The sequence below is a fragment of the Oncorhynchus masou genome, chromosome 1 (genome assembly GCF_036934945.1).
Source record: "Oncorhynchus masou masou isolate Uvic2021 chromosome 1, UVic_Omas_1.1, whole genome shotgun sequence".
Lineage (NCBI taxonomy): Eukaryota > Metazoa > Chordata > Actinopteri > Salmoniformes > Salmonidae > Oncorhynchus > Oncorhynchus masou.
This window is the reverse complement of record NC_088212.1, coordinates 60372331-60398224: the sequence shown is the minus strand read 5'-3', so window position 1 is coordinate 60398224 and position 25894 is coordinate 60372331. Positions and strand designations below refer to the sequence as shown.

General features: G+C 41.2%; 1 long non-coding RNA gene across 1 annotated transcript in view; it reads left to right on the top strand.

The window, feature by feature from the left end:
* Positions 1-1274: 1274 nt before the first annotated feature.
* LOC135557548 (uncharacterized) overlaps positions 1275-25894 on the top strand; it is an 89341-nt gene continuing 64721 nt past the window's right edge. Inside the window, exons 1-2 of the long non-coding RNA XR_010458229.1 lie at positions 1275-1542; positions 2815-2871. This is a non-coding gene — a long non-coding RNA (uncharacterized LOC135557548). The remainder of the gene's footprint in view (positions 1543-2814; positions 2872-25894) is intronic.

Sequence of the window (25894 nt, the reverse complement as noted above, 5' to 3'; positions counted from 1 at the left end):
AGTAGGTCCACTTCCTTGTACCCTATAGGGCATGCCCTAAGATCAGGCTGTTGTTTGCAGGCCAACCTCACCAAAGCTGTCTTTTTAGGAGGGGATGCTAATGAACCACATTCCACAGGAACGTTCATTCAGTCAGAGCACTGGGGAATTTCAGGCTCCCTTCCATGACCCTTTAGTGAACACTGAAATAAAGTGCTGTGAGTGGTCTCTGGGGCTGACCTGTCAAGCTGTTCAAATAGGCCTATACACTATGTGTTGTCCTACTCTCATGCAAATTAAACAAAAAATGGTATTGTTATTACGGTAATGTTGTGCAATGTTATACTAATTTGGGACAAAATGTAATAGGCTATAGAAGGGCTTCGATGCACATGTTCATGATGTATTCAAATCCAGGCGTCAAGGTATGCAGCACTGCTGATTTTCCTCATTCCCCTCTCGGACTGATTGGGTCCTGGGACCCCATTGGCCAATCAGTAATATTAGTCAATCAATTAACTACAAAGACAAGAGCTGCAGTTCTGACCTCAAGGCCAGTATTTACATTTCAGCCTATAATAGTATATTCATTCACTAGATACGCTTATTCTAAGATACCACAGTTTAAAGCAAGAGTCCTTAGTTGCTACGTAAATGTTTTGCCTTATGAATTAATCATATATACCCATTGATTCTTGAAGAATATAACTTAGAAATAGCTGAAGAGTTTAGCTCAACTCTCATACCCAATCAGAACCCAAAATAATATGCTCCAATGTTTGTAAACAACATAAATGGAAACAAACACTGTATAGCCTCAAAACATACGTTTGATATCATGGATGGTCAGTCCTTGCATCCATAGCTCTGTCTATGCATTTGAGAGTGGTTACTTTTCAGGTATAAAGTTTTATTGTTTTAATAAAGGATTATAGCTTTAAATAATCAACTCCCACAAAAATATGAAAAGAGAAAAAAGTATGGAAAAAGACAATGGCAAAAAGAGGGGGGGGGGGGGGGCTGATAATCATGCAAAATAAATAGATGAGAGAGAGCTGCAGTATCTGTCACTGTCAAAGGAGCTGTCAATGAGGGACCACGTGGCTTTGAGACGGCATGCCGGTGTTTACGTATGCGACGACACGAAACACGCCCCCTATTTCTCCTCACGCCCACAAAGGGAGGTGCGGGGAAACTGTATTTGTATAAACCACGCCCCAACTTTGAATGAGTAACATGTACCTGAGGACTGAGCAGAACGAAAGCTTGGGTTGACGCTGTCCTTTTCCATTTCATTTAGAAACGGTGTTGTGTCCAGTAGTCGATTACAATTTCAGATAGAGTTGTGTCACGCGTTAAATGTAAAGTCAATGCTTTTGCCACCTTTTATTATAGGTACAGAACGGCAAAAGTGCCATTTCCAGAACGGCAGAAGTTGAGAGAGGAAAGTGGAGTCATTTTTGAAACAGCCCAGTGAGAAGGAAGTTATTTGCCAAAGGAAGTGCCTCAGCATGAACTTTAACATTTTTTAAAAGTATTCATCAAGTCCTTTGTACCCATTATGTATGTATGTATGTATGTATGTATGTATGTATGTATGTATGTATGTATGTATGTATGTATGTATGTATGTATGTATGTATGTATGTATGTATGTATGTATGTATGTATGTATGTATGTATGTATGTATGTATGTATGTAACAAGACGGTACATACAGTCGGTTTATAAATTGTTGGCTGCACTGCAAGTGACAAATAAACACAGTCAGAGCCTATGTAGGCCCACAAACAGTATACCGGTAGACTGCTGACCAACACACAATTTCAATCTTGTTCAAACTAGATATAGTATGTAGATCTATAGATATACATACATCAACACTCACCTACATATTTATTTGGACAGTGAAGCTAAAACGTTTAATTTGTCTCTACTTAAGCATCTTGGATTTGTGATCAAATGTATCTTATGAGGCAACAGTACAGAATGTCACCTTTTATTTGAGGGTGTTTTCATACATTTCCGTTTTACCGTTTACAAATTAAAGCACTTTATGTATCTAGTATGCTCATTTGAAGGTGTCAAGTATTTGGACAAATTCACTTATACTGTGTGTGTATTAAAGTAGTCAACAGTTTAATTGGGGGACTAGATACATAAAGTGCTTTAATTTCTAAAAGTTAAAACATAAATGTATGAAAATAGCCTAAAATAAAATGTGGCATTCTGTACTGTCCCATTTACATTTGACATGTTAGTCATTTAGCAGACGCTCTTATCCACAGCGACTTACAGTTAGTGCACTCATCTTAACATAGCTAGGTGAGACAACCACAAATCACAGTCGTGGGAAGTAATTTTTTCCGAAATAAAGAAGTTGTCAGCAAAGTTAGTGCTATAAGTAAGAAACAAGTGCTATTTCTTTTTGTGGGGGGGGACTGACTGAGACTTCTTATATAACATTCTCTTTGAAGAGGTGGCGTTTATATGAAACATTTGAAACATCCAAAATGCTGAAGTTTGCAGCCAAATTAAAAGTTTTAGCTTCACTGTCCAATTAAATACGTAGGGAAGTGTATTTTTATCTACATATAGATGTGCAAACTATCTATTTATAAACCACTTTATAATTCAAATTAGCCTATATTCCTACAGACCGTTTTTTTTTTAACTTACAATATGTTGTGGATGATTAAAAATATATAATTTAAATTGTCTAATTGTAGGCCCATAGGCCTATGACGTAGAAGTACTGTCAACAAAAGTTGTTGTTGTATTTTCCAGCACATGCAAAGACAGTGAACTAAACTTGTGTTTGGTGTGTGAATACAGGTGACCTTGAAGCATTCATCAAAGACACCTGATGAAGCGCTACCCATCGGATAAGAGGTTAGTGATAGACTCCACTGTGAAAATATTAGCATTTGAAGATATTCTACTATACATTTACATGCTATGTTAGGATGGGAATATAGGTCAAACTGATCATGGAAAACCAACCGATTTTAGATACAGTATTATTGTGACTGTGCCATTGATATCCCCTCAAAATATTCTGAGCATAATCTTTTGACACTTATTTACATAAACTGGCTTGAGTATCCCTCATAACTCAATGCATTTTTTACCATATAGTCTTTATCCGTCTTCCACCATCTGAATGGCAACTACAAGTGTCTACAACCTTCTTTTTTTTTTTTACTGCTATGTTACATGTTGCCCGGAACTGTCAGAAGTAGGTTGAGGGTGGAGGTGGGTATGATACGCCCTAGAAAACACTGCCATTTTCTCTGCTGGTATTTCATACTTCCCACAGCAAGAGGCTGTTCACAGCACTTGTTTTTGTTTGCTAATAACCAGGCTATTCCCTTCAGGGACACATTAGCTCTTGTAAACAAGTTGCTACAGTGTGTATATACGCTTTGATGTCACTGACTTAGTATCTTCTCTTACACTTCAATATTTTATTAACTATATTCATAATTATGATATAAAGCAATGCTCATGAAGATATTTTCAATAAATGTAACGCCTCAGCTAGCCAACTGTTCAGCTTATATTTAGGCTATGGAACTGGAATGCTCTTAGCCATGCATGGTTACTACTACTTGAACACAAGCTTTTTCTACAAGTTCCATGTGTGCTATTTTCATCAAAGCCATGGCAGCTTATTGCAACTAAATTACAGTATAATACACTTCATTGTTGCTAATTTGTTAATTTGGTTCATTATAATCCGTTTACTTCACTTCTCCCTCAAATAACGTAGTCAGACCTAAGATAGCATTTGAACATCAACAGAATGGCGTCAAAAATAATGTTTGTCAAGACACACGTCTTGATTTGATGAGGATGTTGCTGTACGTCTTGTGAAGGCTTATCTCACTGTAATATTGAGGAAACATTAAGGATCATGGCATGGTAAAATGAACCTTATCGTAATGGTAATTGTTATTAATGATAATAACAACTGAGTTGATAAAGGAGATTAACGCAGAGTGATATGTCAGTGAAGGCTCAGTTTCATAATACAATAGTAGAATTGCAGTGCTGCAACTGTATTAGTTTGAGTGTATACGTCTATTGTATTACTCCCTATTCATTTGGTTTTCTAGAGTAAGACAATATGGATTAATATGGACTATATTCAGGAACAAATCTGATGTTTTGCATTTGGTACATGTAGTTCTGAATATCCTTATGGCCGCGATTAAGCTCTCATGGTGGTGATCAACAGCTGTGAGCACTAGAAATCTGATCGAGTTCATCTAGTGCTCTTCCATGACGTGAAATCTCTGTTGAACAGACAGTGGAGCAGAGAAATTGAACATCACTCAGGTTTTGTTATGCTGTTTTAGTGTGCATCTGCCACCCCCTTGTGGCCTCTGACATTAACTGCAGGGTCAGTGAAGCTATGGCTTTCTACAAATTGTGACTATTTTGGCTATTCTTTGCTCCAGCTGCAGTATTCTGCCTCCGTGGTGTTTGGACGACAATAGCTCTCAGAACTGCCGGTAGTGTGATTTGTGATTTGAAAGGTTGCTTTGATGTGTAACCTAACGAAGTGTTGATTCAATGTCAGAACAAAAACCCTCCCACGACCCTTTGATTCTTATTTGCTGTCATTGCTCAAACAAACCAGCAGGGTAATCCATTGCATCATCCTTGTTAATAATAATACATTTAATTTGTCTTATTTTAACATCTGTATTTGCCACAGTACCAGTCTTTGGCCTAGTGTTTTAAATTGAAAAAGACCGATATGATCAAATCTCAAACTAGACTGTAAAGTGCTGTGTATAATAAAGCACGAGGGAATTATAGGCTTATTTGAAAAGGGCAACACAAAGACCCTCTTGTTCCTTTAAGTCTTTAGTTTTTTGGAGGGAGTGTGTGTCGAACACGAGGGCCGCTTCCTGTCAAATCTGTTCCACATATTCCCGGTTCCTTTCCATTGTAATTCCTTTAATTAAAGTGATTTTATTCACAGGCACACAGCTGGCACCGGCTACTTTCCATTAGGCATCTGAGTGGCCGCCTCGTTGGTTGGAGGACCCGCACTGGGGCTGCTTCCTAGGGAGCACAATACTATTTTCATCTCCCCTCTGAGTTTGTTGTCTGTTTTGAATTTATGAATCATTGATTTTAATGCGCGCCTCTTGACAGTGGCAGATACCCGCGCATTAATTAATTCCAGTGTCCCTGTTTAACAAAATGGCATTTAGAAACAATGTGAGGTCGGCTGGTGTTCCGTCTGACCTATAAATGAAGGCGTTGAATGCAAAATGTCAAAATGAGCTTTTATTTGTTCTTCACTATTTGTTCTTTTGTACTATTTATTTGATGGCGTAGATATAAATGAGGCCATTTCTGCTCTATTGAAGTATCTGTAAACACAGTTTGTTTAAAAAAAAATATTCAGCAGTATTTTGGTAGATCATAAAACACAATAATGTCTCTTTTGTTCAGCATCCTTCTTCAATACTCCTGCTTTGCATGCGGCTTCTGTCGGTCGCTGAATGGCATATTCTCAAAGGAATTGTCGGTCTTAAATTGAGAATAAAGGTGCTGTGCCGTCAACAATAGGTGGGCTATGTTTATCCTTTGAGGTCTTAAGTAAGTATGTTAAAAGATTGCCTTCAGTGAATTTCCAAGGAATAAAAAGAAAGATTAGATCTCACATTAAGCATATGGCGTTGGAATTTGAATTGGGTTAGGATTTGAATGTATTTATGTGAGTATTTGAAGAGAACTAAACTATTCATCCATTTAAATGAGTGACTGGTCTGTGTGGTTGAATAGATAAAAGCGTGCTCATAATCCTTATTGACAAGAGGGATGCGTAAAGGCAGCTATTCCTAAGTCCCAGCCGTGCCCTGCCCTGTGGATGGGCCTTATCCTTATTCAAGGAGGGTTTCTTAATGCTAAAGATTTCCTGACAGATTGCTTTCACCAGATTGATTAGCACATGTTGTTAGTAAGTGAACTGTGTCTGTGTGTGTGCCTGTGTGTGTGCACGAGCGCCTCTGAGAGAGGTGGGGGGGAGGGAGGGGGGGTGGGGGCATGGAGTGCTTATCATTCTGAAAATTAAAAGAAGCAAACAACCACAGCCGTAACATGATGGCATTTAGCTGGCATCCTGCTGGGGTTTAGCACAACACTCTTACTGTGCTGACATCTGCAAAAGATAATGCAGAAAAGAGACTCAAGGCTCACCTCACTCAAACTCAAAGTGCAGTAACTACACAGTAGTATACAGTATGTTTGCATAATATTATTTTTTTCCTGTAGTTAAAGCAGCAGGATGATTGCCGAATGTAAAATAGCAGGAAGCCTCCTCACAGGTCGTCCAGTCCAGTTTTGTTGACATGCTGCTCTCTAGCCATTGTATGAAGTAATGGTGTGAAATTGCTTGTATGCAAATACACTGTATAGCAAGTTCAATTGGACCCTTGTGAGGAAACAATTAGGGCTTTGAAGAAGGTTCCCACTATTCCTGCTGCACCTATGAAGCCTAAAGCAGGTTGGCCTTTCCCTTCTTCCCTCCCTCCCTCCTGCCTCCTTCCCTCCCCCTCTCCTCCCTCCTCTCTGAAGGGGGGATAACAGAGAGGAGAGGATCCATCGATCAGTGCCGATCGTTCAGCGCCCTGCCTGCACCCGGCCTCATTGTTTTTATCTTGTCTCTCAAGCAGGGCGAACCCTGTTGCCATGGCATCCCCCACACATTGGAGATGGCACTTCAACCCTTTTGCTTAATGATCTCTTGGATGATAGCCTACTTGTCAGGCGTTCATGTTCTGTTGAAACGCGAGGGTTTCTGAACGTTCTATCGCAACGTTACTGTTCCGAACAGGGGTCCATTCTCTGCTTTCGCAAATCAAAGTGGGCTTCTTTCCCTTTGAATTATTTCGAGGGCTATGATTTGTTTCCACTGGGTATGTTCTCAAAGACGGACCTTCTAAATGGAGAGAAACCAATTTGCATTCATTTACTGCTTTTTTTGTTTTGTTTTTAGGCATTACTTTAAACCGTCACTCTTTTGGCAGTTCAGTGCTGGGCGAGGGATTATTGCTCATATAAATAGCTGCCATTGATTTGACAGAAAAGAGACTACTCTATGTCATTATGAAGGCAGAAAATCCTAATTTAGAAATGTGAACAAAAAAAAGCGGAGCGTTCAATTCAATTCCATAATCCTCCATATTGCATGAAATCAGGGGTGTCGTGTTACAATACACCGTTTCAGTCAATGCTGGGATGGAGACAAAGGTGGTGCCTGCAGCCATCATAATGTACTGAGCAAGGAAATCTGTTCAGAAACGGTTTCATTTTATTATTCTATATCTGTCAACTCCCATGCAGTGTCTTTTCCAGTTCTATATGTATCTGGTGTGCCTGCATGTGTTATGTGCTTTAAACATTTCATAAGACGTGCAGTGCAATGGTTAGAGCCCCTGTTAATTAGTTGAATGTATTCCCCCCTCTGCTCGGCAGTGGATGAAATAGTCGTGTCTAATCGTATATGACTTTGGGGACATGATACGTGCCACAATGCCATCACGTTTCCTGTTATTTAAATATGGAATCAAGCGTCTCAGACATTATTGACCGGTGTTGATTGTGAATCCGGGAAGAGCTGTCTGGTGTAAACGCTAGTCAGTTCGATCACATCTGACCTATTATTCATGTGGTAAAAGAAGAGGGGGGGTGGAGAGGGGAGAGAAGTTTGAACATAATCGGGAGAAGGACAGAGTTGTTGCTTTCGTCGTGTTAAGATTTGTCTCGTGTCTCATGGATCACTCGTCAACAGTCTCCAAATAACACCATGGGAAGCGTGTGAATGATTTTTCAAGACTTGCGTTTTTGTGATCTTAGAATGGAGAGAAGACTGCTGGTTTTATTGGTTGAGGAACTTCCTTTTGGAACATTTAGCCAAGTGTTTCTTCCATTCGTTGTTTTCTTCTGTTAAAGGGCCTGTTGGGGCAAAGCAAGCATCTGTGTCTGTTAGAAAGGAGCACAGTTGATATCAGAGACAGTGATCCTGCATGGCTAACATATAAAGTATAAGATTTGAGGGAATTAGAGAATGGATATTTCAGCACGATGCAGGATGACTCTGATTCATAGCTCCATATGCTCCACCAAACACTAGCAGTGGGTGGCCATGTCTCTTTGTTTTATTGCTCTGTCTCAAAGGCAGGAGAAATATGTTACCAGTGTCTGTTCCAAAATGATTTCTCTCCCTTTATTAGTCTTTTGTTTAACCTGTTGTTACCCATAATGTGTTGTAGAAAAGTTGTATTTCTTGTGAGCTAGACATAACCTTGCAAATCTTTTATCTATAAGATTGTCTCTAAGACGCACAAGGCTGGCAAGCAAGACTAAGTAACGTCTATCTGGTGTATTCAATAGCTGGGAGTGACCTCTCAGACAGGGTTGAGAGTTGTTTGAATCACTCAGAAAGGATCATCTTCACTACTCCACACTTAAAGAACAAGATGGAAAATGAACGTTCTTTTTTTACATGCATAAAAGCATACTAGAGCCTACAGAATCAGCTTGATGTCTTTTCACTCTCATAATGCGATATGGGGAAGACTTCCTGCATGTCATAAGGTATTGGAAGGTAAAATTGAATTAAACTAAAGGGCTCTGAAGAATGGGACTGGGAAGTACTCACTTTCCCTCTATTTGACGATGAGGATTGCTGTAAATTGACACTGAAATGGTTCGTCTCGCACCCTCTCAAATGACCTCTCAAACGGATAACATGCATATTAACTGGCTCATCGCAAATTGTGTTGAAATGGGACAGAATGCAGTAAATGAGATATCCATCGTCTCCGTGATGAGCACTTCCCCTCATCAGTGTTGCTTTATTTCCCCGCTACCGTTGATGGGTTATGACGTAGGCCAATTAGCTGACCTTGTTGCACTGTCCTCTCAGACTAGTCTACGTTGTGTTGTTTGACAAAACTATGGGTTTAATGTGGGTTTACCAGCATTTTCTGTACTTAGGCACATTGTTTGAACCACATAGACCCTCATTCCTGTGAAATTATGTTGTAAGTAGGTACGTTTTCTAGAAGTATTTAAAAATATATATATATTTATTTAACAAGGCAAGTCAGTTAAGAAGAAATTCTTATATATAAAGACCGCCTACCCCTAACCCGGATGACACTGGGACAATTGCGCGCCGCCCTATGGGGACTCCCAATCACGGTCGGTTGTGATACAGCCTGGAATCGAACCAGGGTCTGTAGCCACGCCTCTAGCACTGAGATGCAGTGCCTTAGACCGCAGCTCCACTCAGTACTTAGTTAACATCCTTCCTTGGGTTTAGTGTAAGGGGGATACTTTCTCTTCCTCGAGTGGCAACTGTCTGGGATTATTTTTGTGCATCTGAAAAAAGAGATGCCTTGAATATACATATTATTAATAATTAACTCCATACTTTATTTCCCTTTGAACGTTATTATGCAGAATGAATATTTCATATGGGTACAAGCCTTACATGACAACTGTACTAAGACAAAGGATAGTAATGGCACAAAGTTTGACAAGTCTGTGTCGGCTTGCTCTAAAATCATTGGCCTTCATCATACATTTAGCATTCAAGAGACGTCAATGGCGAATTTCTATTTTTGTTCGTTTTCTATTTATGCATTCTGTTTTTTGTTTTCTGACTTTCATGCAAACATATAAATGTCCTTACATTCTGAAATCTAGCCTTTCCAGTGCTCAACTGCTCGTTCCTACATTTGGAGTTGGATAGCAGTTTGTGGCCTGTTTAGATCTGAGACCCATTTCTTTTTATTTCTGCTTTGACTGTGTCTAAACTGAGTCCACCTGCAGGGGGAAGTAACAGGCCAGATAACTCAGTCCTCCTGTCAGTCAAGGTTGCAGGATCCCTGTCTGGTGTGCGTTTGTCCAATGACATCACTGTCCCCCTCACGCTCTGTTTCTCTTTGGTCTGTGTCTCTTTCTCCCACTTTCTCTTGTCTCCCAATATGCCGCAGAGAGATACAATTATCCACTTCATTTGAGTCGCCGTGGTAATGGTTCGCCCACCCCTCTCGGGGAAATAGGTAGCAGTAATTGTAAATTGTGTAATGAATGTGGAATCGCGATCGTGCCGGGCGACGCCATTATAACCGACCCGCTCATGACCCCCGCCCCAACAACAAGTGAGACCCCCGGCCTTTAGTGTTCATGAGCCACAGCGGAAATATTTAGGCTCTGAGGCAATTAATCCTAAGTGATGTGCTTTTTTTTTTACCTCTTTCATTTCTTTCCCTCCATTTACTTCTCTTTATTTCCTCGATTCTGTCCTTTCCGACACCTTTTAGGGTGTCATTATGGCAGCATATAACACTGTCCTACTGTTTGAGGATGTTCTTCTTCCTCTTCCTCCTGGCCCTGCAGCAGCTGTTCTTTGCCCAGAGGGTAGGAGTGAAAGACTAGATATCCTGCTCCTCCAACGATGACACCTTCTGCACCTGTGCGGAGACAGGTGAGTGAGCTCAGTGACGCGCCCCAATTATCAGAAGTGACATTGTGTCAGTGAATTATCTTGGTTAAGAAGTCTGGAGTGCTGGGGAGCAGCGGGAGGCCACAGAACCTGAGGCACTATTAATCTGAGAGTGTTGCCGTTGGAACCCCTTCTCCTTGTGTGTGTGATGAGCCGCTTATCATGGATTCCTGCTGTTTCCGAGTGGGGAAGCGGTGGGTTTGCTTTAAAATGCTTTGTATTAATTAACCCCCACCCTCCACCCCCACTAGCTCCCTGTTGTACACGGTGTCACTTTACTTTGTTGTTCTTGAATCATGGCTCCTTAGTCCTGTAATGTTCCAGTTCAGCAGTTTTAGTTCTTACCGACGTTTGACTTTGTTATGGCTGCCCCATGGGCACTCCTTATACATCCACAATGTTACAAGGGCCAAAAGGCTGGTGATTTTAAGGTGTAAATGTCCCTCTTACTCCATGAAGGTAGATGGTGTTAGATCCAGGGGTTTGGCCATAGACAGGAGAGGAAAACTGGAGGTCAGAGGAGCAGGAGGCACTCATAGAGGGAGACTGTTAGTCTCTATTTGATATATAGCACATCATAAGTCCTTCACTTAACTAAGTTAAGAATCCGGCCTTCAAAGATGGGGGTTAGTGAGAGAGACTTTGACTGTGTCATTAGCAGAGACTTAGGGGGCAGATCACTGAGGCAGTCTGAGATGGGGAGGGTATAGGAGACTAGAAAGTAGGCGTCTGCTGTCCAGCTGAGCCTTGTCTACTCCCCTTCAGCCTCCAGCGCACCCCCTCATTGTCATACAGTAACTCCCAAGAGGCTTTGCGTCTTCAGTGTCTCTCTGCTGAAGGGGAGAAGCAGAAAGCCTGTCTATCACACTCACTGTCATACTCTCACACTTTCCCACGGGGCTACATTACTGATAATGTCTCATATGGCGGAGAGGACTTGTCAGTGTCCCTCCTATCAGAACGATTCCTGTTTTGTCCAGCAGGGGGTGGTGTTGCAACTGGTTTACCAAGCACCTGTGGGATAGAGAGTTGAAATGCCAATACAGTCAAGAGAAGGGGGAAAGAAGGCACACACAAAAACATATCAGACATTTGGTATTAACGAAGTGAAGAAAGATTATTGTTGTTCAAACTTGTGATGTCAAGGTCATTAGTGAGTCAAACGATGAGATTTCATTGTGTTGACATTGTAACTGGGTGGCAGGTAGCCTAGAGGTTAGAGTGTTGGGCCATTAACCGAAAGGTTGCTGGATTGAATCCCTGAGCTGACAAGGTAAAAATCTGCAGTTCTACCCCTGAACAAGGCAGTTAACCCACTGTTCCCTGGTAGGTTGTCATTGTAAATAAAATAAAATGTTCTTAACTGACTTGCCTAGTTAAATAAAGGATCAAAAAAATGTAAGGCATGATTAGACATTCATCTCAATTCCCTGAACATACTGTATGTGTTTGATCAGGGGGTAAGGCATCATCGACATAAATAATTGTGGTCTCAAAACACTGCCATTCCTTTCAGTCTATTGTTGTGTAATGGATATGTATTTTAGCATGTGTGTATTAAATTACCCATCCTTAAAAATATTATATAGGCTAATCCAGATTTGTTCAACCAAAAGACCCACCCCCCATTGATCTGAGTAAAAAAAAAATGCCCTTAAAAATGCTATTCCACCAGATTTAAACTCAGTCAGGCACATTATCAGGCTGGGCTCAGTGAAGCAAAAACATTCCATAACCTCAACCTTCTCCCTGACCCCTCCCTGCTTTTAACAACTGCCGACATAGTTTTGCACTGTTATGTGATCATGCTTGGATGAAATCTGTCAAACAGCTCCCTGAGTTATTAGGCTGTCTGCATCTGACCTTTCCGCAATCAAAGATATATGACTTAAGGGCTCAGATTTGCCATGGCAACGGGTCCAATTTGCCGCTGTGAGAAAAGGTCTAATTGTTGCAGAAATTTAATGATCTAGCGCGACATCAGGGGCTGTGAGATTTTATGAACTGTTTACGCTATAATTTTCTTTTGTTAATGCATTCTCAGCTTAACCCTTTCCCTGCTGGATGCCTGAAGGGAGGAGAGGGGGCTCTCTGCTGCTGCTGCTGTCTGTGTGAGCAATCTGCCTCAACCTGTTTGCATGTCTGGCGCCTTTAAAAAAGGGCACTTCTGTCTTTAAGAAAAACCAGCAACATTATCGCCTCAGCGATGTAGACATCAGTAATATATTCTACAAGGTCAAAGACAACTGAGATTAAAATGTCTAATCAGTTAATTTGTTTTATTGAGAAGGACTGGTGTGTGATTGGACAGAGCGGGAGAGAGAGAGGGGGATAGAGATGGAGGGGGCGTTGGAGCTGCTTAGATTTGCACATTGGTATTTTGACTGTGTGTGATGCTGGAAAATATGGCTGTGGCATTCTGTTATAGAATGTTGATGAACCTCAGACACCTTGTGTTATTTTCCCCTCCTCCCTCCCTTGCCCTTCGTCTCTCTTCCGCTCACCATTCATTTTCAATCTTTGGCACATTCATACAAGACTGATTTTATTATTTGCCTAAATAGACTTATATTTTATATCTCATTAAATATTCCAAATAAATTCAGCATATTTGAGATGTTCATACATATTCAGATTTGGTAACATGGATCAGAATATTTTTGATTGAGCCCATACAGCGAAGACATTTTGAATTTTCTTTCTGTGTGCAGATAATTCCATTCAGAGGAATGAGTTGAATCACAATTGATCTCATTGTTTTCTTTTTTCTCTCACAAGCAAATGTGAAAGAACATATTTTGCATGGCCAGGCTGTTATAGGTTTATACAGTATGTACATATTTGATAACTGTTTGATTCACTTGAAAATGAAATCACTCTCAAGTTTTGCACACGTCACATCCTCATATACATCAATCAGAATTTTCCAAATATAGTCAGACGGTCCTAAAACGTATTATGTTCTCTCCCGATCCATATCTGTCTTTGAACAAAAGAGAAGGGTTTTGTCCCCTTTCCTGCCTGAGAATATATTCAATCATGTGTGTGTGTGTTGGGTAAATGAGTCTCTCTGAATGTGACCCCCATTAGGTCCAGGGAAAGTAGAGCTGTCCAGCTCTGTTTGTTTTGCGTTAAGTTGCTGGAATAGTGGCCAGGCCTTGATTTATTAGTGCCATGTGCCAAATGACCATGATGAAGTGCATTTACATTTTAAAAGACTTTACAGCTCTATCTGGAAAAGGTAAGAAGCAGAAAACAACTCAGCCAGAGGAGGGGAGGGGGGCGCAACCATAGCTAGAGCAGAGGAGACCCAGACTGACATAGATGAGTTGTGAAATAGGCCAGGTGTAGAGACTAGGGAGAGAAGAGAGAGAGAGGGACTGTGTTTGTAGAAGGGACATTGATGTTTAATATTTAATCCTGGGTGCAGTTCTTAACATACAGTATGTAAGATGGCAGATTTAAGGGGGGAAACATTTGGAGCACTCAAGGCCAAACTTTGCAATCACGCGAGGGTTTTATGAGGAAAATGTTTTTTTGCTAGTGTACACGAGCAATACAACATCCCTTTGACGTTGTCATGTTGCCATATTTCTCAGCCAACGAGTTCAGACATTATGTTACACAAGTGATTTGGTAACAAAGTAAAACATTTTCGGTGACCCAAGGTTCCTATAAGGTTTGACATTGAAATTTGACCCACCAAAAATGCACCTGCGTGCATCTGTAGTGTGTGCAACAAATAGGCTTACATCCACAAAAGTGATGAAGTGATTGTTGAATGAAAATACACCCGTCTTTCGGACAAATATGTGGCACTAATTACTTGTCTAACCTAAATCTCCCTGCGCCAGATGTTGCTAAAATATAGTGAGGCGGAGACAAATTGCACAATGTTGTTTTAGCCCTCACAGAAATGTAGACGTTTAAATCATATTTTCCTTGACCCTGTTAAGGAGTTGTTCAATGTGAATGTGAAGTGCGCCGGCAGAAACTAATTGTAAAGATATGGTAGGTATTGCGTAATCTTGCCCTCTAAAGCATGTCACTAAGAAGGATTACGTTAGGATCTTTTCCTCTTTTAATTCAGATTTCTATTTCAGTTACAGTATGTTGACTTCACCCCCACCTCCCTCTGTATCCTTCTGCTCCCTCCTCTCTACTGGTCTTGGCTCGCAGATGTAAAAAAAAAAAAAAAAAAAAAAACGTTCTTGATGACTTGTACAAAGTGGTGAAGAATTTCGAAGCCAGAGTCGGATTCGCAGAAGACCTTGAAAAACTTTCAGGTGTAAGTTACAGTAACTCAATAATAACCCTTTCATATGAAGCCCCAGCCCCACCTCCGTCTGACTGCCTGCTATAGCAGCCGATAGAGCAATCAACTCTATCCCCTTTCTCTGCTTCTCTCCGTCTCTCTATTGCCTGACTGTCCATATTTGAATTATAAGTGAAGGGGAAATTATGCGCGGGCACCACAAGCACCTTGCCTCTCCCTTTCGTTAAAAGACAGGATAATGAGACGGAATATCTATTTGCACAGCGTAATGTGTGTGTTCCAGCCAGCACTAAGAGACTCAAACGTCTTCTAGTAGACATTCTCCTCCAGCAGGATAGTCTGAACAGGAGAGGAGGGGAAAGACTGGATTTGCATTACAGTGCTCAAAGGAGAGCTGTGCAGGTATATCAGCCTTAATGCACTGTATCTATCTTCAGCCTGTTATATCAGTCTTTTACAAACACATTCGTAGCCTTCCCTCAGCGCTGTCTAGTTATTTCTCCGATAAAGGTAGACACCAGGGAGTGTTGGTATACGGATAATAGGTGCACTGTGATTGGTCCGTCGGCCTGCCAGTCTTAATCAGGGCTAACTGGAATGGAACAGAGGTAAATATGTCCATTAGTGGCCGCAGAGGGAGGGATTAACCAGCGAACGGCCTCTTAAATGCAAATTGTCCTATTCGGAATGCCGTACACAGTGTCCTGTGTGATATCAGTCATGAGCGTTCATTCTAATTATTTGGGCAAATGTACTAATTAGCTAGCAGGTGCCGCCCTTATCATCCTCCCCAACATCTTTTGTATTCAAAATAGGTTCCGCAGCATGGGAATTTTTCAGGCCATCAGCAAATATTTACCAGTTCCATCTCATTACTTTTTGAGCACCGGTTTGTGGTTAAAAACTGGCCGTGAATATCTTATGGCCCTGCACATGTGCTCTAAACTTTGCCTTGACCTTTTCCCACTGGCTGGGTCTACTAGCATGGTGCTGTGTGTTCATTTGTAGATACACACTGTGTTCCTGACGCCTGTCTGACTGCTCGACTCTGGAGTTAACACTTAAGCAAACTGAGGATTAGGCATAGAGAAACCCACCCACCTCTCCCCGATTACTAGTCAGTTAATGTCCCCGTCACTGGGCCTGAGTTTGATCTATCCATTAACAGACATCCCGTATATTTCAGCTTTAGTACGATCAGGGGAAATGCTGACCGTTTTCATTTCTTTAGCTCAGTGATTAGCAAATTGGGACTTGTCAATACAATAGTAATGAATGATTCAGATAAACATGAATTGGGGCCGTAATCTTTTTTTTCCTGTGATAGTATGATATTGCTGGTCTGCATTTTTGCTTGAAAAGAAAGTGATGAATCAATAATTAATTTGAAGCCAGCACATTGATAGAAGCAATGCGATGTAAACATTCCCTATAAATCTGTGCTTTATTACCAGTGCAATTGAAAGATGCGCTACAGAGGCTCATGTGTCACGTTAAGTACGTTGTGAACATTCTGTATGGTTGGAAAAAATCTCAATGTCTCACTCAACGTGTCTTGTTTTGCTGCTGAGAGAGTCATTGTGCTTATTAGTTGCATTTGGAACTTGAAAGTTCATCTCTTCAATTGACAAATCTCAAGAAGGGTGGCCTGCACACTTAACTTTTGAAGAGTCTTTGTTGCAGAGACCGTGAGCTCCTCTGGCGTTGTTCCTCAGTAGAGTCACATCATCACGACTGGTGGATATGTTGATGGATTGATCTACAGCAGGGGCTTGACCATTTCCCTTGAGATGATCCTGAATCTAGCAGTTTACCAGGCAGCAGTAAAACGTTACTATACACAGAGAGTAAGTCAACTTTACTAGGATGATCTTTGTTGCAGTCATTACATTTCATCCTGTTTGGCCCTGTATCACAATGGCTTCTGTTCAATGGCTACTCATTCATCCTCAAGTCAGACTAGAAGGACTGATTACATTTCAGAAGACATTAATAGGAAACTCTTATTCACTTTTGACATTTTACCCAATATCTAGATAAAGCAGATCGACAGGGCTGTCTGCATCAATGCTTCACCAGCAGTGTCTGAAGCCTAAGTGATAAAACAAAAAGTTTTAGCCCAAAATATCCAGCTTCATCATCTCCTCCGACGTATTGAGGCATATGTGTTGTGTTTAAAGACAATGCTGTGAATTTAAAGACAATGCTGTGTATGTGCCAGAGCTTTGATGATGAAGCCAAGTCCTCTCTCCCAGGCAGTATTTACCCGAAGCTCTTCCTACAGCATTGTTGAAGCCTACTGCCGTACATTTTTATAGCCACATTGTTGCGCTGAATGACTTTTTATGTTCATTTACTTTCGACTATGTTGTGTTTGCTCTGTGCTTTCACCTGGAAATGTCTAGGTTATTATTTTTAGCTGTTTAGAGTGCAGACATGACTGTAAAGACACAACATCCTCTTCCTCCGACGAAGAGAAAGATCATGGTGACCGCATGGATGTCTAGCTGCATGGCCCCCTGTCTCACCCAGGGTCTGCCAGGACGTGTGTGTTTGTGTGTTTTGAGGTGTTGTCTGAAGTCTCAGTGTAACCATGATAGAGACCCAGAGGAGGAGGAGGAGAAAGGCAGTTGTGTTCTAGCCATCTGCTTGCCTCACACAGTGAAGCAGAAGAAGGTGAGGTCTGTCCACATCCCCTCTGGCCCCACATCAGAAAGCCTCCGTTGGCCCTGCCGCGTCCAGCCCGACCCGAGCTGCTCTGTTTGATTTAATGAGTAGAGCTGGGGTGCCATGGCCAGAGACGGCAGAGAGTCCCTCACACGCCCAGCCTATTCAGCGCTGCCATCACACCCATCCAAACCTAGCCAACCTTACAAGGATGTGTGGAAAGTCACATGACCCCGGAAAAGTCGCAGCTGAAAATTGAAAATGGAAAAGAGTATATACCCTTGTGGTTTTCTCACCTTTTTGGATTTTCACATATTTGTAGAATTTGTAACTGTTTATAGGGGGGATGCAAATAGCGGGAGTGTGAAAGCCTGCCTCGTCTCTCGCCCAGCCAGCAAGTGTGGCAGTGTTTTAATGATGCATCTGCTCATGTCAAATGATTCTGGACACATGGCAAACTCTGGGCTGCCGGGCTCTTTGATGTCATTGAACACACACAAGCACATGCACACAGACACACACTCATATGCAGCTATGTACCGGGCACTGGTTCACTTGGGCCCCCTCTGATGCTGTGGTGGCTGGTTTTAATGTCCCTGCCTAATGATCTGGCACGCCTCGAAAGGTAAATGATAATTTGCTTTAAGTGGAGCCTTTAGGCGGAAAAGCCTTGTAGGGCTTAACTCTTTTTCAAAACGACAGTGTTTACGACAAGCAACCGACAGATTTTTATTTCAAATGGGATTTTTGGTGTGAAAATGCGTCACATCGCAACACCACACTGCTGACTGTCATTTGAACAGACCGATGGTCTGTATGACGATTCTGTGAGATCCTCCATGAAGGCAGCTAGGCTGTGATTGAACAGGCTTCAGTTGGAGCCTAACTGGTGGACACAGCAGTAAGAATTACAGAGAAGAAATGACTAATTCTGGGAATGATGCGAGAGGATACTGTGAAAGCACATTCTGCAGAGACTGCGTGGACATGCAGCCTAGTGTCGTCTTTGTAGAAGAAATCTGGGCGATTTCAAATGAGTTCTCATCACTGAAAAGGACTCATTATCACTTTTGTATACTCTCTCCATTTCATTCTTCATCAGGCCTTTGTAAGCATAAAAAGTGCTCAAACAGTTTGTGCCCAGTTCTTTCTACTTGCAAATCATTTGAAATTCAGCACACGTGATGATGAGTGAAGGACTTCATAATGGATATATTATAAACACTTTAATGGCCGTATTCTTTCTCTGGCATTAGGCCCATAATCAATATGCAATGCCCAAATCCCCCTGCCCCTACCTGTCCATTCCCTATCCCCTTTTCATTACATCATCTCCTCTCCTCTAATGCAAGTGTATATTTGAACTTGAGTCTCCAAAGAGCTGTACTCATGCTCTCAAAGTCGCTACCTCACTTTCTAAGCTGAACAGGTGTCAAATGAGTGAGTAGTCTGTGAGTAGTCTGTAGTAGTCTGTCACCAGTCAAAACTGTGCTGAACCTCCTGTCCGAGAGCTGTGATTTCATGAGATCTCAACATCCGTTGTTGGGTTGAGCTGACCGGGGAAGATGTCAAGCGTGGCAGTACTAGGAATAATAGCAGCAGTAGCCACAATACCAGAGCAGTACCAGCAGAACAAGTAGTACCAGAGGAGTACAAAGCAGTACTAGTCAGTAATACCAGAGCAGTACTAGCAGTAAAAGCAGTACCAGCAGTAAAAGCAGTACCATTAATAAAATAAGTACTAGTCAGTAGTACCAGAGCAGTACTATCAGTACTAGCAGTACAAGCAGTACCAGCAGTAAAATCAGTACCAGTAAGTAGTAACAGATCGGTACTATCAGTAAAATAGGCAGTAGTAAAAGCAGTACAAGCAGTAAAATAAGCACCAGTAGTAAAAGCAGTACCACTAGTAAAAGCAGTACCATTAATAAAAGAAGTACCAGTCAGTAGTACCAGAGCAGTACTATCAGTACTAGCAGTACAAGCAGTACCAGCAGTAAAATCAGTACCAGTAAGTAGTAACAGATCGGTACTATCAGTAAAATAAGCAGTAGTAAAAGCAGTAACATTAATAAAAGCAGTACCATTAATAAAAGCAGGACAAGCAGTAAAAGCAGTACCATTAATAAAAGCAGGACCAGCAGTAAAAGCAGCACCAGTAGTAAATGCAGTACCAGCAGTAAAAGCAGTACCATTAATAAAAGCAGTACCATTAATAAAAGCATTAAAAGCAGTAGCATTAATAAAAGCAGTACCATTAATAAAAGCAGTACCATTAATAAAAGCAGTACCATTAATAAAAGCATTAAAAGCAGTAGCATTAATAAAAGCAGTACCATTAATAAAAGCAGTACCATTAACAAAAGCAGTACCAGTAGTAAATGCAGTACCATTAATAAAAGCAGTAGCATTAATAAAAGCAGTACTAGTAGTAAAAGCAGTGCCATCAATAAAAGCAGTACCAGTAGTAAAAGCAGTAGCATTAATAAAAGCAGGACCAGCAGTAAAAGCAGTATCATTAATAAAAGCAGGACTAATAGTAAAAGCCGTACCATTAATAAAAGCAGTACCATTAATAAAAACAGTATCATTAATAAAAGCAGGTCCAGCAGTAAAAGCAGTACCATTAATAAAATCAGTACCAGTAGTAAAAGCAGTACCATTAATAAAAGCAGTACCAGTAGTAAAAGCAGTACCATTAATAAAAGCAGTACCAGTAGTAAAAGCAGTACCATTAATAAAAGCAGTAGCATTAATAAAAGCAGTACTAGTAGTAAAAGCAGTGCCATCAATAAAAGCAGTACCATTAATAAAAACAGTATCATTAATAAAGCAGGTCCAGCAGTAAAAGCAGTACCATTAATAAAATCAGTACCAGTAGTAAAAGCAGTACCATTAATAAAAGCAGTACCAGTAGTAAAAGCAGTACCATTAATAAAAGCAGTACCAGTAGTAAAAGCAGTACCATTAATGAAAGCAGTACTAGTAGTAAAAGCAGTACCATTAATAAAAGCAGTACCAGTAGTAAAAGCAGTACCATTAATAAAAACAGTACCATTAATAAAAGCAGTATCATTAATAAAAGCAGGACCAGCAGCAAAAGCAGTACCATTAATAAAAGCAGTACCAGTAGTAAAAGCAGTACCACTAATAAAAGCAGAACAAGCAGTAAATGCAGTACCATTAATAAAAGCAGTACTAGTAGTAAAAGAAATAACACCAATAAAAGCAGGACCAGCAGTAAAAGCAGTACCAGCAGTAAAAGCAGTACCATTAATAAAAACAGTACTAGTAGTAAAAGCAGTAACATTAATAAAAGCAGTACCAGCAGTAAAAGCAGTACCAGAAGTAAAGGCAGTACCAGTAGTAAAAGCAGTACCATTAATAAAAGCTGAACTAGTAGTAAAAGCAGTTCCATTAATAAAAGCTGTATCAGTAGTAAAAGCAGTAACAGAAGTAAAGGCAGTACCAGTAGTAAAAGCAGTACCATTAATAAAAGCAGTACCAGTAGTAAAAGCAGTACCATTAATAAAAGCAGTATCATTAATAAAAGCAGTATCATTAATAAAAGCAGGACCAGCAGCAAAAGCAGTATAATTAATAAAAGCAGTACCAGTAGTAAAAGCAGTACCACTAATAAAAGCAGAACCAGCATTAAAAGCAGTACCATTAATAAAAGCAGTACTAGTAGTAAAAGCAATAACATCAATAAAAGCAGGACCAGCAGTAAAAGCAGTACCAGCAGTAAAAGCAGTACCAGCAGTAAAAGCAGTACCATTAATAAACGCAGGACCATTAATAAAGCAGTACCATTAATAAAGCAGTACCATTAAAAAAACAGTACTAGTAGTAAAAGCAGTACCAGTAGTAAAACCAGTACCATTAATAAAAGCAGTACCATTAATAAAAGCAGTACCAGTAGTAAAAGCAGTACCATTAACAAAGCAGTACCATTAATAAATGCAGTACCAGTAGTAAAAGCAGTACCATTAATAAAAGCAGTACCAGTAGTAAAAGCAGTACCATTAATGAAGGCAGTACCAGTATGTAAAAGCAGTACCATTAATAAAAGCAGTACCAGTAGTAAAAGCAGTACCATTAATAAAAGCAGTACCATTAATAAAAGCAGTACCGGTAGTAAAAGCAGTACCATTAATAAAAGCAGTACCATTAATAAAAGCAGTACTAGTAGTAAAAGCAATTCCATTAATAAAAGCTGAACCAGTAGTAAAAGCAGTACCATTAATAAAAGCAGTACCAGCAGTAAAATCATTATCAGTAGTAAAAAACAGTACCAGTCAGTAGTACCAGAGCAGTACTACCAGTACCAGCAGTACTAGTAGTAAAAGCAGTACCAGTAGTAAAAGCAATGCCAGTAGTAAAAGCGATACCAGCAGTAAAAGCATTACCAGCAGTAAAAGCAGTACAATTAATAAAAGCAGTACCATTAATAAAAGCAGTACCAGTAGTAAAAGCAGTACCATTAATAAAAGCAGTACCATTAATAAAAGCAGTACTAGTAGTAAAAGCAGTACCAGCAGTAAAAGCAGTACCAGCAGTAAAAGCAGTACCGTTAGTAAAAGCAGGACCATTAATAAAAGCAGTACCATTAATAAAAGCAGTACTAGTAGTAAAAGCAGTTACCGGTAGTAAAAGCAGTACCATTATTAAAAGCAGTACCATTAATAAAAGCAGTACCAGTAGTAAAACCAGTACCATTACTATTAATAAAAGCAGTACCGTTAATAAAAGCAGTACCAGTAGTAAAAGCAGTACCATTAGTAAAAGCAGTACCAGTACCATTAATAAAAGCAGTACCAGTACCAGTAGTAAAAGCAGTACCAGTACCATTAATAAAAGCAGTACCAGTACCATTAATAAAAGCAGTACCAGTACCAGCAGTAAAAGCAGTACCAGCAGTAAAAGCAGTATCAGTAGTACAAGCAGTAAACACAGTACCATTAGTAAAATGTAGTCCCAGAAGTGTCTATAGTACAAGCAGTAAACGCAGTACCATTAATAAAAGCAGTACCAGTACCATTAATAAAAGCAGTACCAGTACCATTAATAAAAGCAGTACCAGTACCAGTAGTAAAAGCAGTACCAGCAGTAAATGCAGTACCAGCGGTAAAAGCAGTACCAGTAGTAAAAGCAGTACCAGCAGTAAAAGCAGTACCAGCAGTAAAAGCAGTATCAGTAGTACAAGCAGTAAACACAGTACCATTAGTAAAATGTAGTACCAGAAGTATCAGTAGTACAAGCAGTAAACACAGTACCAGCAGTAAAAGCAGTACCAGCAGTAAAAGTAGTAACATGCAGGACCAGCAGTAATATGCAGTACCATTAGTGAGTGGAAGTAGCATCAGGAGTTTCCTCATTCTTCTCCTACACCACCACGTCATAGAGGAGTGAGATAAAACGAGTCAGAGTGTCGGGGACGACTGAGAGCGGATCCCCAGGGCCCAGTAATTGGTAGGGTGGAGGGGAGTTGAGGACTCCTTTTGTCCTGTGGTAAAAGGAGATGAGAGCCGAGGTGCTGCCCTGGCCCCCGTGGCGACGGCCTGTTGCAGGCTGATCAGAGAGGGGTGCTGCAGCGTGGCATGGCCTGGGCGCCCTCTCCCCTCACCCTGTCCCCTCAGAGGGCTTGGGAGCAGACAGATGCTCTGATAACTGCCATCCCTCCCTTCTCTCTACTGGTTTTGGAGGCCAAACTCTTCCCCAGTGTGTGAGACAGACACACTGAGACACGTACACACTAACTTTGCCTCAGTACCTATTTCTACCACTTGCCTCATACTGACATGGGCAAACAGAGGTAGATGATTGTATTTCTTTTCCCAGGATGGAGCACTATAAGGAGTCTTGACTAAATGATTTTAGTCTTTTCCCCATTGTCTTTATCTTTTTATTTCTCTTAAAGTTGGTGAAAAAATGCTTTTAACAATTGATGGTGTAAAGTGATGGAGGAAATGTGATTCCCAGGCAATAGGCATATATTGTCTGGGTAGCTGGGGGGAAAGAGAATTGTGATATCTTGGTTGTTGATTCTTGCATGATAGGGAGAGGGAAGCCCTAGGGGTGAAGCCTCAGGAAATGTCTGGATTGCTCTTAAGAGGCCTCTCCCTCCTGCAGTAATGGAGTTGTAGAACACAGAAAGCTGCATTGTTTGCTGCACTAAGTACTCTTTACGTTCAGTTTACTTTAGTGGATTGGTTCTGTAGTAGAGACAGAGATTGAGAGGCGATTGGATGAAGACCCACAGCCATTTTCTCATGGCCACGGTAGAAAGCAGCTCTTTGTCATTTAACCTTTGAAAAAAAACCTGCACCCTCCCACTTCAATTCTGTATATATTTAGTACCAATTTCCTCCAGTAAAGTACGATAGTCCATGAACAGGAAAACATTACATCCGTCTCAAAACTTACTTCGCCCGATTGCAAGTCCATTTATTTATGTGCATTTGAAATGTACAAACAATGTTTGTCTTGGAATTAATGAGAAAACATTTAAGTCGTGGTTACATGGGCTAAAATGGTAATGTGGTAACACTCTTCACGGCCTCCACCCAAGCTAATTTATTTAAAGACATTGAGTAACTCAAATTACGTAGGACCCTTCTTTGATATGCTATTTTCCTTTCTTCGTCGGCCATCTTTGATTCCTCTGTTGATCCGCCTCTCTTGCACACAGCTGCTTTCTTGCTTGTTGTTTTTGGCACCGCATTCAAACTCGCCCGCCCGCTCTCAGCTTTCTGTGGTGTACTCAAAAGACATGGAACATCAAAAAGCTTTGAGGTGCTGGCGACATTAACATCGCCAAACTCTTTCTGAGAGGGGCTGCAAGCACAGACCCTTGGCTCTTTGTGTGTAAATGTGTGAGAGTAGCTGAGTGCCCTCTGTCTCCAATACAAAGACCCCAAGGTTACCAGGGAGTCACTGATCCCGTTCCAGGAGCTGCATTCCTCTCGGTTACATCTCATTCCATGCCATGCCATTCCTCGCCTGCATGCCTGAAACAGGTGCTGTTTTTCTGACCTTGGCTGTTTGTGGAGATTATATATTTACCAGCTCCTCTGGATAAGCACTGTCTTGTCTCTCTCTCTCTTCCACTACAAAGCACCATTATTCAGTATCTCTCTGTTCCTCTCCTCTACTGGATTACACTGTGGATGGATGAGCCAGAGGCTGTGAACAGCTTTGACTAACACACACCCATAGTTTTTGGTGTGTGCGTGTTTATACCATTGCAGGGTCAGTAGGTTTCAATCACTGGGCTTTGATGGGGTGAACTTGCAGAGGGTTTGAATAGATTCAACTTCTGCGAAAGTTCAGCGTGATATGAATATGTTCAGTCGACTGTTGACAGAGACATTTGGTGTTAAGTATCATTGGCTAGGCAGAGTACGAGTATGATGGAATTTAAAATTCTAGTTTATTTAAGTCACGTAAAGGTAGTTACATATGGAACATTTCTAAGTTGTTACTAGATGTTATTAAATGTGGCCGGCTAGCTAGTATTAGCTATATATGTCTTACCTGTGAGAGTGGTGTGGTTAGCTTTGTGCTGTTGTGGTACAGACCCTGTAGCGTGATAATAAGGCTGGCAAATGGGCGAGGAGGAGGGGGGCAGTTTGGGGGTTAGATGGGATAGTGTGTGGGGGGCTACACGGTTACCACGGAAATGGATGTGTTGGCCTCATCAGCAGGCTCCCAGCTGGTGAGGGCTCGGAAGCGCGTCTTGGCAAGCGTTTGGTCAGGGGGGAGTTTGCATCTGTGCTGCCTTGGCTCTCAGCTGGAGGGGGGTAGGAGATGTTCACCCCCCCCCCCCCCGCACCCCTCTCCAACACCCCTTCTCGTCAGGTCTTAAAGGGGACCCACCCACTGTCAAGGCAAAGCCTCATCACACAGCACACTGGGAAACTGCCTCCGAGTTGCTCTCTCTTGCTCTCTTCCCCATCCCTCAGTCCCCCTTCTCCTCCTCTTTTCACCCCATTCTCTCCCTCTCACACCATTATTTACTTGCCTGCTCACCCTCATTTATCCACTGTCTTTCTCTCTCCTCTTTCTCCTCTATCAGTTTCATTTCCCTTCTGTCTCCTTCGTCTTCCTCTCCCTGCACCACCCTCTTTTCTGTTTTTCTACTCTGTTTTTCTACTCTGTTTTTCTACTCTCTCTCTCTCTCTCTCTCTCTCTCTCTCTCTCTCTCTCTCTCTCTCTCTCTCCTCTCTCTCTTTCTCCCCCCTCAGAGTAGCCGATTATATCAGTCCTGTACCGCCCACCCTGTAGAGACTTGCTTGTCCTACAGATGCTTCCTCTGTAGTGTCTTTATTTGATTTATTTCTCATTTTCTTCACAGGATATTTGTTAAAGGGTGAGATTTGAACAGTTTTACAGAATAACCCTTTCCACTAAATGTGCTAGGGATTAAAGTTCCT